At 38.8% G+C, this 13,342-nt stretch overlaps 1 non-coding gene across 1 annotated transcript; it reads right to left on the minus strand.

Moving 5' to 3' along the window:
• Window positions 1-2,554: 2,554 nt before the first annotated feature.
• Window positions 2,555-2,661, minus strand: LOC122085311. Its single transcript, XR_006142087.1, has one exon. It is a non-coding gene; the product is annotated as a small nucleolar RNA R71 (small nucleolar RNA).
• Window positions 2,662-13,342: the final 10,681 nt, after the last annotated feature.

The following is a 13,342-nucleotide window of genomic DNA, read 5'->3' on the forward strand; positions in this document are numbered from 1 at the left end:
TTGTTGCTACTGAAGCAACTGCTGTTGAAAGGCCCCTTGTGACTATTGTATAAGTGTCGCCACATCACTAGGAGTGATGACATTTGGGGGACCTAGAATTTCTCTCATGGGTGGGTTACCCTAGACATACTCCAGATCATGATCCACTTGTGGTGGTGGATGTGAGGATTACCCCATTGGTCAAGGACCACGGGAAATGGGTGGTCGACCACGAGAGGTACTGATGAGCACAATAATGTGTGAAATCTTAGGGATATAAGTGTATATTTGACCCCACTTTGGATAGTACTACTTTTATTTTTCTTGCTTTTTTTTTAGTTTCCAAGTTTACAAGAGAAAGTCCTTAAAGTGAATCAAGAACTAGTCCAAAGGTGGGACCCACTCATTGGTACCACATCCTCTCTCCTACAAAATTCTGAAGATTATTCTCTCTCCTTGCCACCTCACAAGATCTTGAAGATGCTATGCAGAGATTCCTTTCTGATTTAATCAAGATTGCAAGATATTGGTTAATATTGCAAGGAAGGAATAGAATTTGTTAATTTTGGAAACGGATTTTCTCTTTCCTTACACAATATCTCAGAGAATGAGGATTTTTACCAAGATTTTATTTTATTTTATTTTATTTCTTTTCTTAAAGAAGACTTGTAAAAGGAAGGAGGCAAGATAAAAGCCCTATAAAAGCCCCTTCCTCCCCCCTTCTAATTATTATTCCCCTTAGTTTACTTTCTAGTTTATGCTTAGTTTTCTTCTTTCTCTCCCTCTCTCACTCTCTTTAGTTTTAGATCTTCTTTATTTTTGCTTTAATCACTTTTGTAATAGTTTTTTTTTTTATGTCAATTAATGCAATCACTCTTTTATTCTCATTCAGCCTTTTATGTTTATGATTTATGAATTAAGTTGTAATTTTTAAAGTTATATTTCTAGGCTTAGATCTAGGTTACAAGATCACAAGCCGTGGAGGATTTTTTTTTTCAAGTTCAAGCATTGATTCAAGTAAGTAGGGTTACTCTACTTGGCTAGTGTATGTGTTGGCTACTGAAGGTACACTAGTTCTATGGCTAGTGTATGTGTTAGCTCCTTCAGTAGTCTTCTCTCCCCCCCTCTTACACATACACATACTTGGCTAGTGTATGTGTTGGCTAGTAACCCTACTTACTTGAATCGTTACATTATTGCTATCCCTTTCCCCCAAGGTTCATGGTTAGTGTATGTGTTGGCTTTGCCCCTCCTAGCCATAGAACCATCAATTTATTGCTTTTATTTTAATTGTCTCCCTTTCCCTAAAGCCAAGTAGAGTAACCCTTGTAAGAGTGACTCTTTGGTCAAGTAGGGAAGCTCATATTATGATGCATCCCTCGGGCTAAGTAGAGAAACCTACTTGTGAGTCTCTCTCTAGCTTTATCCCCTTTCTTTTACTTTATTTTTATTTCAGGATTTTTTTTTCTTTATTTATTTATTTATTTTTTTAATTGCGTGGGTTGTTTATTTTTAGTTATTTATTTATTTAATTTTAATTGCGTGGCTTGCGTCTTTAAATTCTTAGATGACGAATGGTTAGGACGTTATTTTTAGGACGGTAATTAGAATTAGATCACAACCATTAATCAGTTCACTTTTGCATTATTAAAAGAAATAAAAAATAAAGTGGCTGCTCTCCCTGTGTTCGACCCGTAGCTACACTGATCCGTACGCTTGCGGTTACATTTTAAATCTCAAACAAGTTTTTGGCACCGTTGCCGGGGAGACAGTTCCATGTTATTTTTCACTTTCTTTTGGTAAATCGGAGTGCTTTGTTTTATTTTATTTTATTTTATTTTTATTGAATTCCTGAGAAGAACAACTTGCAGTAATAGTTGTATCAGTGGAGGTCGTCATACCTCACAGTATGATAAAGACAGGTTTCGCCCTGTAGCAGTACCTCAGGAATTGACCTGAGCAACCCCGGATCCCTGCCGGTAAGCTCCCAAAAAGTAAAAAAAAAAAAATCAAAAAGTTTCATCAAAAAGTTTTGCTATCCATTCTTTTGTGCTTGTCTTACTTTAGTTGTGGGAAGTTTTTCTGTTGCATGAGTGTTAAGTGGGTACGTAATACTAAGAATCGGTTAGAAAGAAGAGATCCAACAAGTAGTGACCCTATACGTTTGCTCTCTTTAAAACCCTTCAATATGGGAGACCAACAGCAAAACCCTTCACCTAAATCTCTGAAAGATAGGTTCTACCCTACTAGAACAGCCCAACCTTCCTGCATAGTTCTACCACAAGCCCAGGGCAATAATTTTGAACTCAAATCTCAATACATCACTATGGTGCCCTACTTCTATGGGTTGACCTCTGAGGATGCATACCTATTTCTAAAGGAATTTGAAGAGGTATGTGTTCTAATTAAGATCCAACAACTTTCTGATGATGCTGTTAAGCTTAGGTTTATCACTTTTGCATTGAAAGACCAAGCTAAGAAGTGGTTGTATGGGTTACCCACAAATTCCATAACCTCATGGGAACAGTTCACAGTTGTCTTCCTTAAGAAGTTTTTCCCAACTCACAAGACCAATAAGCTTAGAAGTGATATCCTTCAGTTTAGGCAAAAGGCTAGTGAGTCATTTTCCAAACTTATGGAGAGATTCAAGGATCTACTCCAAGAATGCCCTCACCATGGCCTAGACTTATGGCATTTATGTCAAATAATTTATGAGGGTATTGATTACCCAACTAAACAAATAATAGAGTCTATGTGCCCTAAGGGATTCACATCCTTTACAGATGAAGGAAAGGCACGGGAATTCTTACTTGACTTAGCTGACAAAACCCGTCAGTGGGAATCAACCCAAGAGAGTGAAAGAACCATAGGAGGAAAAGGATATTTTGTGGATGGGATAGTAGCCAAGGAAGCCCATTTGGATAGCCTAATCAAGAGAATTGAGGCTATTGTTCCTAGAGAGCCATCATCAGTCAATTTGGTTAAGATTTGTGTTTGGTGCCAATCCCCTAGACATCTCCTAGAAGAATGCCCCAACACCTCTGGGGGCACTTCTAATGATAGTGTTAATGCCTTATACCAAAATAATCCATATAGTAATACCTACAATCCAGGATGGAGAAATCACACAAATTTCTCTTGGAATCAGGGCAACCAAGCAGGGCCTTCCAATTTTCATAATCAAGGTCAACCTGGACTCCAAAGGCCTCCCTTTGCACAACAATATTTTTCTCAAAATACTTTTCCTAGGTCAAATGTAGGACCTCAGGCTAGTTTTCCTAGGGCCCCTCTCTTATCATCTTATCAGCAACCCCCTGGGTTTGCCAATACTGGAGAGGCAAGTAGAATAAGTGACTTGAAAAAAAATATGACCCTCCTCATGACAAGCCATCAAAATCTTACGAGAGAACTCACTCAAGTTATCTCAATTATGCGTGAGAGGGAGAAAGGAACTTTACCCAGTCAACCAGAGCCTAACTCTAGGCATCATCAGCCTGTTAGTTCACAAACATCAACTAATGCATCACTAAATATAGTACAAGGTCAGACCCAACAAGGGCCCTCTAACCAATGTAATGTTGTTTATGCCCTTAGGAGTGGTAGAGAGTACCAATAGAGCGTTCTTAAATCTTCCTCATCTATTACTCCTATTAACTCTCCTTCAGTTGAGGACACAAGTGTGCCTCTTGTTCCAGGTTCGTCTGATGAACCTAAAGATTTTTCTGAAACTAAAGATGATTTGGTTGAGGAAACCAAAAATGATTCTTCTGAACAGGGGCAAATCCCTAACAGTCCTTATGTTCATCCTGTCCCATTTCCTAATCGATTGGTAAACAAAAGGAAGACTACGTCCATGGATAAAATTTTAGAAGTCTTCAAAAAGGTAGAAGTGAACATCCCCCTTTTGGATGCCATATCCCAGATCCCTGCCTATACAAAGGTACTGAAAGATTTGTGTACTCACAAACGTATCATTAGTGTGCCCAAAAAGGCATTCTTGGTAGGTAACATTAGTTCCATAATTACTCAGCCTATAGCAGCCAAGTATAAGGAACCAAGGAGCCCTACCATATCTTGTGTCATAGGCAACACCTACATTGAGCATGCCTTACTTGACCTTGGCGCAAGTGTGAATCTTTTACCTTACCATATGTACAAGCAACTTAGATTGGGAGAATTGAAAGCTACTAGAACTACTCTTCAGTTGGCAGATAGGTCTGTTAAAATTTCTAAAGGGATGGTTGAGGATGTTTTACTAAAGGTGGGGGAATTTATTTTCCCTGTTGATTTCATTGTGTTAGATACCAAGCCCTTCTCAACCAAGGATGAGATCCCAATAATTCTAGGAAGACCATTTTTGGCTACCAGTAATGCATTAATCAACTGCCAGAATGGTTTCCTAAGATTATCTTTTGGTAACCAAACTGTTGAGTTTAACATGTTTAGGATAGGCAAGCAACCACATATAGAAGAAGAGATTAATATGATTGAGGATATTCTGGATTTTTCTGATGATTAAATTACCAATTTTGATATTGACTTTGATTCAGAATTCCAAGAGTGTATGGATGAGTTGGATGATGATAGTGAAAATTTCTTTTCTGAAGTCTTGAATCTTCACACACCTGTGGAGCCCTTAGGACCCCTTTCCAATTCCATTCCCAAACCTTCCATAGTTGAGCCCCTTAAGCTAGATCTTAAGGAGTTGCCATCTAATCTGAGGTATGCTTTCCTAGGGCCTGACCAGACTCTTCCTGTAATAATTTCTTCAAATTTGACTTCTAGCCAGGAAGAGGAGTTACTTAAAGTGTTAAAAGATAATAAGGAAGCCCTAGGTTGGACCATGGCTGATATCAAGGGTATAAGCCCTTCCATTGTGCAACATCATATACATCTTATGAAGGATTCCAAACCATCCACGGAATCCCAAAGAAGAGCTAACCTAGTGATGATGGAAGCCATTAAGAAAGAGATCCTAAAGTGCTTGGATCATGGAACAATTTATCCTATTTCTGACAGCCAATGGGTAAGCCCAGTTCACGTAGTGCAAAAGAAGTCTGGTGTGACTGTAGTTCCCAATGCCAATAATGAACTAATTCCAACCTGTGTCCAATCTGGGTGGAGAGTGTGCATAGACTACATAAAACTTAATGTGGCAACCTAGAAGGACCACTTCCCATTGCCATTCATTGACCAGATGTTAGAGAGGTTAACTGAACATAAATACTATTGTTTTCTTGATGGATATTCTGGCTATAATCAGATCCCAATTGTTTTAGAGGACCAACATAAGACCACTTTTACATGCCCATATGGAACATTTGCTTACAGGCGTATGCCTTTTGGGCTTTGTAATGCCCCTATTACGTTCCAACGATGCATGATGAGCATATTTTCTGATATGGTCAAAAAATTCTTAGAAGTATTTATGGATGACTTTTCAATTCATGGGAATTCCTATTCTGAATGTCTTCATCATCTTTCCCTAGTTTTGAAAAGGTGAATATCTAAGAATTTGGTTTTGAATTGGGAGAAATGCCATTTTATGGTTAAATCTGGTATTGTTTTAGGCCATGTAATATCCAAGGAGGGAATTAAGGTAGATAGAGCCAAAGTGGATTTAATTGATAATTTACCACCTCCTCAATCTGTTAAGGATGTCCGGTCTTTTCTAGGGCATGCAGACTTCTATAGAAGGTTTATTAAGAACTTTAGTCAGTTAGCCCGACCTCTCACTTCATTACTTGCCAAAGATCAAACTTTTGAGTTTTCTAAAGAGTGCCTAGAATCCTTCAAGCAACTTAAGAAGGAGTTGACCAATGCACCCATTGTTCAACCACCTGTTTGGACTAAACCTTTTGAACTGATGTGTAATGCTTCAGATTTTGCCATAGGAGCGATTTTGGGTCAAAGGATTAATAAGTTGCCCACTGTCATTTATTATGCTAGTAGGACCTTAAATGATTCACAACTCAATTATACAACCACTGAAAAAGAATTTTTAATGGTTGTGTTTGCATTAGAAAAGTTTCGGTCTTACTTAGTTGGTTCACATGTGGTGGTGTATACTGATCATTTTGCTCTCAGATACTTAGTTCAGAAGAAGGATGCCAAAGCTCGTCACATTAGGTGGGTTTTACTTTTGCAAGAGTTTGATTTAGAAATTAGGGATAAAAAAGGAGTTGAAAACCTAGTTGTAGACCATTTATCCCAGCTTCTTAATTCCTTGATTGTCGATTCTCCAGTCAACGATAACTTTCCAGATGAACAGTTATTTACAGTGTCCAATGAACCATGGTTTGCTGACATTGCCAACTTCTTAGTTTCAAGTGTGACTCCAGATCACTGGTCCACCCAAGATAAGTATAGATTTCAGTCCCAAGTTAAGCACTTTTTCTAGGATGATCCTTATTTGTTTAAGATATGTCCAAATCAGATTATCCGACGATGTGTTCCTGATCATGAGCAACATTCTATTATCTCTTTTTGTTATGATCATGCACGTGGTGGACACTTTGGACCTAACAAAACTGCTACAAAGGTTCTCTAATGCGGATTTTATTGGCCCACTCTTTTTAGAGATGCTTTTGATTTTTGCAAGGCTTGTCCTATCTGCCAGTCTTTTGGCCGTATCAATAAGAGAAATATGATGCCCCTCAACCCTATTTTGGTAGTTGAGATCTTTGATGTCTGGGGCATCCATTTTATGGGACCATTCCCTAATTCCTTTGGGAATCTGTACATACTTTTGGCTATTGATTATGTTTCTAAATGGATAGAGGCCATACCTTGTAAATCTAATGACCACAAAGTGGTGGTCCAATTTCTCAAAGAGAACATTTTTTCCCGCTTTGGTGCACCATGTGCAATAATTAGTGATAGGGGTACTCATTTTTGTAATCGACCTTTTGAGGCCCTAATGAAAAAGTATGGGATCACCCATAAGTTATCTACCCCTTATCACCCCCAAACTAGTGGCCAAGTGGAGGTGTCTAATAGGCAAATCAAACAAATCTTGGAGAAAACTGTTAATCCCAATCGTAAGGATTGGTCCCTTAGGCTCATTGATGCCTTGTGGGCCCATCAGACTGCATTCAAGATCGATCTTGGTCAGTCTCCCTACCGTTTGGTGTATGGGAAAGCTTGTCACTTACCAGTTGAGTTGGAGCATAAGGCCTTTTGGGCCATCAAGAAGCTCAACTTTGATTTGTCTGATGCGGGAATTCACCGTAGGCTCCAACTATCTGAGTTGAAGGAACTTAGGAATGAAGCCTATGAAAGTTCTAGGATTTATAAGAAAAAGACCAAAGCTTTCCATGATAAACAGATTCTGCGTAAATATTTTACAATTGGTGATAAGGTCTTATTGTACAACTCTCGATTGCATCTTTTTTCTAGTAAGCTTAGATCCTAATGGGATGGCCCATTTATTGTCCATAATGTATATCCCCATGGGACTGTGGAGATTTTGAATCCAGGAACAGGGGTAATTTCGAAGATTAATGGTTAGCATTTGAAGTCATTCCTCGAGTTTCCTAATACTGGTAGTGAAGAGGTCATGGATCTCCATGAACCTCTTTACACTGATGACTAACTTTTAATCAGGTATGACCCCCTTGCATTGTCTTCATTTTTAATTCTTTCCATGCATTGAGGACATTGCATGACTTAAGTGTGGGGGAGGGAAACCAGTTTCTGCTTTTTTTTTCACTTTGTTTTATTTGTTTTTTTTTTTTGAGCTTGCTAAAGGATGAAGTCCTACTTTGGCTTTTGGCTAATGATCATACCATTCGGTTGCTTGATGTATGAAAATAAAAGTTTTGACTAAGGTACCCATTTTGAACATATAAAACCCTGTTGAGAAGAAAGAAACAAGCCTGTGTCTTGAGATGGGACTCTCTTTTGAAAAATAAGAGACTCCTGTTTTATGGTGTTGGACCATATGTAAGTCTGTGGGTTCCTTGTACTTTTGATTTGGAGTTGAGACCTTCTTTTTAATTTGGCATGGGTTGACAATGCACAATTTTAAATGAAATGTGAAATGTGGTATAAAGAAGAATAAGAGTTGATTCCCTTGGAACTAGACAGGGCATTGCGCCTCAGGAAGCGTGGTGTCTTGATCAAAATTCCTTGGGAGGAAACTTCTGAAGGAACTCTAGCATCATTGTCTTTGTGGGCATATGCAAAAAGCGAAGCTACATAGTAACTTGGGTGTCTGATGTTTGCTCCACCATGTCATTCAGGCCAAAAGTAGTGGAGTAGAATAGAGTTTAAGCGAAAAAAAAGGGAAAAAAATGTGCAAATGTTATTAATGCTTAGGAATATGTTTTGGTAAAAAACACTCCAACGCCTTAGTCATTGGTTCCCTATTTCTTCACAAGTGGTTTTGCCTTAAATTAAGGATGTTTTGGAAGAGATGAGGTGAGTTCCAAATTAAGAAATATGCTAGTGCTTGGAATTGATCAAGGGTAATAAAAGTTCAAGTGTGGGGGTCCCTTGTAAGAAATATTATCTTTGCTCTAGATCGATATGAGCCTTACCTTTAGCCAAGGTTGGGATTTATTTATTCTGAATTTTGGGTGTATATTTACTACAAACACCCACGAGACACAACTCGTCCACTAGGGTAACTTAGGGGTTTAAAGGCTTGTTGCACATGCTAAGTGCAACCGTGATTCCTACGAAAGTGAGTTAGGATTTTTCTTTCATTTCTTTATTTATTTATCTTGCTCGAGGACGAGCAAAAATCAAGTATGGGGGAATTTGATGAGCACAATAATGTGTGAAATCTTAGGGATATAAGTGTATATTTGACCCCACTTTGGATAGTACTACTTTTATTTTTCTTGCTTTTTTTTTAGTTTCCAAGTTTACAAGAGAAAGTCCTTAAAGTGAATCAAGAACTAGTCCAAAGGTGGGACCCACTCATTGGTACCACATCCTCTCTCCTACAAAATTCTGAAGATTATTCTCTCTCCTTGCCACCTCACAAGATCTTGAAGATGCTATGCAGAGATTCCTTTCTGATTTAATCAAGATTGCAAGATATTGGTTAATATTGCAAGGAAGGAATAGAATTTGTTAATTTTGGAAACGGATTTTCTCTTTCCTCACACAATATCTCAGAGAGTGAGGATTTTTACTAAGATTTTATTTTATTTCTTTTCTTAAAGAAGACTTGTAAAAGGAAGGAGGCAAGATAAAAGCCCTATAAAAGCCCCTTCCTCCCCCCTTCTAATTATTATTCCCCTTAGTTTACTTTCTAGTTTATGCTTAGTTTTCTTCTTTCTCTCCCTCTCTCACTCTCTTTAGTTTTAGTTCTTCTTTATTTTTGCTTTAATCACTTTTGTAATAGTTTTTTTTATGTCAATTAATGCAATCACTCTTTTATTCTCATTCAGCCTTTTATGTTTATGATTTATGCAATTGAGTTGTAATTTTTAAAGTTATATTTCTAGGCTTAGATCTAGGTGACAAGATCACAAGCCGTGGAGGATTTTTTTTTTTCAAGTTCAAGCATTGATTCAAGTAAATAGGCTCCTTCACTAGTCTTCTCCCCCCCTCTCATTCCCTCTTCTGACTATCCTTTCTTTCTTAATTTAGGATTTTAATTTCAATCGTTACATTATTGCTTTCCCTTTTTCCCAAGGTTTATGGCTAGTGCATGTGTTGGCTTTGCCCTTCCTAGCCATAGAACCATCAATTATTGCTTTTATTTTAATTGTCTCCCTTTCCCTAAAGCTAAGTAGAGTAACCCTTGTAAGAGTGACTCTCTGGTCAAGTAGGGAAGCTCATATTATGATGCATCCCTCGGACTAAGTAGAGAAACCTGCTTGTGAGTCTCTCCCTAGCTTTTTCCCATTTCTTTTACTTTATTTTTATTTCAGCATTTTTTTTCTTTATTTATCTTTTTTTTTTTTTAAATTGCGTGGGTTGTTTATTTTCAGTTATTTATTTTTTAAATTTTAATTGTGTGGCTTGCGTCTTTAAATTCTTAGATGACGAATGGTTAGGACGTTATTTTAGATACATATATTTAGGACGGTAATTAGAATTATATTACAACCATTAATCGGTTCACTTTTACATTATTAAAAGAAATAAAAAAAAATAAAGTGGCTACTCTCCCTGTGTTCGACCCGTAGCTACACTGATCCGTATGCTTGCGGTTACATTTTAAATCCCAACAGTTACCACGGGCACGACCACCGGATCTAGTGCTTACCATGGTGTTCTGTACCTAGATTATTCCAAAATGTAAGCATTGATTGAGTGCCACAACATTTGTATAGATATTCACAATCAGATGCATTTGATATCATATGTTACATTGATACACCACACCATATAACCAAACACACCCCTACTTAACTACTAATACATAGTTCGGTCTCACAATGATGTTTAACTACGTGACAAAACACCCTTATTGGCATCTAATTGGGGCCCACGAGGCATGGAGTATGAAAAATTCCAACCATAGGCCATTCTGGGCCTCGAAACCTAAACCGACGGGCAAGACCAATGAGCAAAGCCAGGCAGGGCCCCGCCGGTTGATGGCCCACCAGTCTCGTCTGAGACCGTTTTAAAAAGGGGTTTTACCCTTTTTTCCCACTTTCTCTCTTTCTTCTACCTAACTCAGAGCAAGGAGATTTGGGGGTCCTATCCAACACTTCAAATTACAATCTCACTCAAAAAATCAGCGTTGCAACTCTTCTTCATCCTCTCAAATCCTCAAATAGGTTCTCTTTTCTCCATATTCTCTTTGAGAATCATGTTTTCAGTGTTCTTTCACTATGGAAACTTATAATCTCTTCTTTTGTCCCATTTTCTACCATGGAAGTTTTGTTTCTTGACAATGTAGTAGTTCATTTGTGATTTCCATTGCTTATTGGTCGTGCTTGTCCGATTATATAGAGAAAATCTCAAACTTTTGCCCTAATTTTCCTATTTTAGAGTTTTTCTTCTTTTATTGTCAATGTATGATTCAACCACCATTCTTCACTCTCAGTGCATGCACACATTAGTAGGGTAATCATCTCCATTTGCATGTGCATAGGTTTTCTCTTTTTTGATGTATATAATCCCAAGTATGATCAAATCCTTGGAAATTTTGGGGGTTTTTCTTCATTTCTTTATTTTTCTCTTATGAATGAAAATATCATTATGTCCATCCTCTATATATGGCTTGTGAAATAGTTTGAATAATTTCATTTTAGGGATAGTAAATTTTCCTTCATGATTGTCTCACTTTTCTCATATAAAAACTCCATTTTCTTCAATTTATAATGTTTGGAGATCCCATCCCTTTTCCTTCCATTTTGTGTAACTGTTGCCATCATCATGCTTAATATTTCCCATTCAACTGCATTTGGCATTAAGTAGGTTCGCACACCCATCCATTTCTTTATCACAAAATTTTCATTTCCCTCTAAGTTCATTCCATTAATTTCATTGCATTTTGGTATTTATCCCTACACTTTGGGTTTTATTATCCATGTCATTTATCATAGGGTTCATCTCACCCTCCTTTTTAAAATATTGCTATCACATTCTTTTCATATCTTTATTCATTTGTACTTACCCACTTCCTTTTTGTTGTCAGGATGTCGTCTAGGAAGAGCAAAGAGGCTCCCTCCTCCTCTAAAAGGAGGAAGACCACTACCTCCCAGGGGAGGAATGCTACCCCTGGTTCCTCTTCATCATGGGCCCAGCCCGTAAGGAACCCTCTTTTGATCCTATGAACTACAATGAGAGCTTGTTCCATAGAATTGAGGCAGTTGTCGCTTGATCTACATTTTCCAAGTGGCCGGTCATGATGGAAAAGACCATAGTGACAGTCCACTTCAGTGCCTATTATATGGTGGAGAGGTTTACAGCCTTGGGTTGGGAACCCATGCTCCACCCTAACAGCCCATGCTACGAGAACCTCATCCGGTACTTCTATTGTAACCTGGAGGCTTCCTTTAGGAATGGGAAGTACTCTCTCACCAGTCTGGTGAAGGGATTAGACATTGTTTTGAGGGAGGATTTGTTGGCAACCGTCTTGGGTATATCAGGTGAAGGTGTCCATTTTTATAATCCTCCAAGGATCAAGGCTGTGGGTCAGGGTTTGAGCATTATCATGTAGGAGGTCATCTTTGAGGCCATATGTGGACATAAGGAGCAACCATTGTTTGAGACTGCCTATAATGCAGTCGCTCGAGTTTTCACACACCTAGCCCAGTTCAATATGCTTCACAGAGCAGGTCACAGGAACAAGGTAAGCTTTATGATAGCTTACCTAGCATACTGCATCTCTGTGGCCCTGGAAGAGGGTGCTCCCCATCATTGCCTCCCCTAGGTCATGATGAAGATGATGAAGTACCATACGGCTCATCCTAATGACTTCGGTTTTCCCTATGGGAGGTTAATCACCAAGGTCTTTGAGTACTTCCACATGAATTTGGTGGGAGAAGATGGGAAGTATCCTGGGGATAAGTTTACTAGAGAGAATCTAAAGATGATGGGGTTGCCAGTGCCAATGGGGGCACCACAGGAGGCTGAAGAGCAAGGGCCAGTGGACATGGAGGATGAGGATTTAGAGCAACTGATCCACATTTTAGAGCTCCACCACCTGTAGGTGGTGTAAGGATAGTAGCCGAAAATGAGAGATCTCTGTTCCCCTTGAGGGGGAAGGACTGGCATCCCATCCTCTCGCCTCTCTCTCTTTCATAAGGGAGGGGTGTGTTTTGTGTGCTTTACTTGCCGTCCCCACACAGTCGTATCACCGCTCGGAGATACATGGAGGCCTATTTCATAAGAGTGTAAAATTCATTATTTGAGATAAGAATTTGATCATGGTCCAATATAGGGATTAGGATCATACAAATGGGGGTTTGGAGTCACCACCTAGGATTATGGGCCTAGGACCCGGGGGCGGGCCCAATTCTAGAGAAAAGGGCTCAAAAATTGGTCTGGTCCAGAGATTTAAGGTAAGTGTTAGGTTGTAGAATTGGGAAGGTGTTAGGCACCCAAGCTACCCGGTTCAACTGGTCTTCCTACTAGATGCTTAAGAGCGAACATTTTCCACGATTATTCCTATTCCGCATGTATGGCTAAGTTATCACACATATATACATTGACTGAATTTAAATGACTATATACACTAAAAACATAGTCAATATAAGGTCTACATTATGACGATTTGGTTGAGAAAATATACCTGATCTTAACCCCTGTTTTGGGTCAAGAGGGGTGGGCCCCTGATTAGTACTGGCTCGAACTGTCTTTTGGATTCTCCTGGCTCAGGGGGAGATGGTCTTGACCTCCAACTTCCTTTCTTAAGAGATGTTGATTGTGATGGTATGCAGATAGGGTTTCG

The sequence above is a fragment of the Macadamia integrifolia genome, chromosome 7, assembly GCF_013358625.1.
Source record: "Macadamia integrifolia cultivar HAES 741 chromosome 7, SCU_Mint_v3, whole genome shotgun sequence".
Lineage (NCBI taxonomy): Eukaryota > Viridiplantae > Streptophyta > Magnoliopsida > Proteales > Proteaceae > Macadamia > Macadamia integrifolia.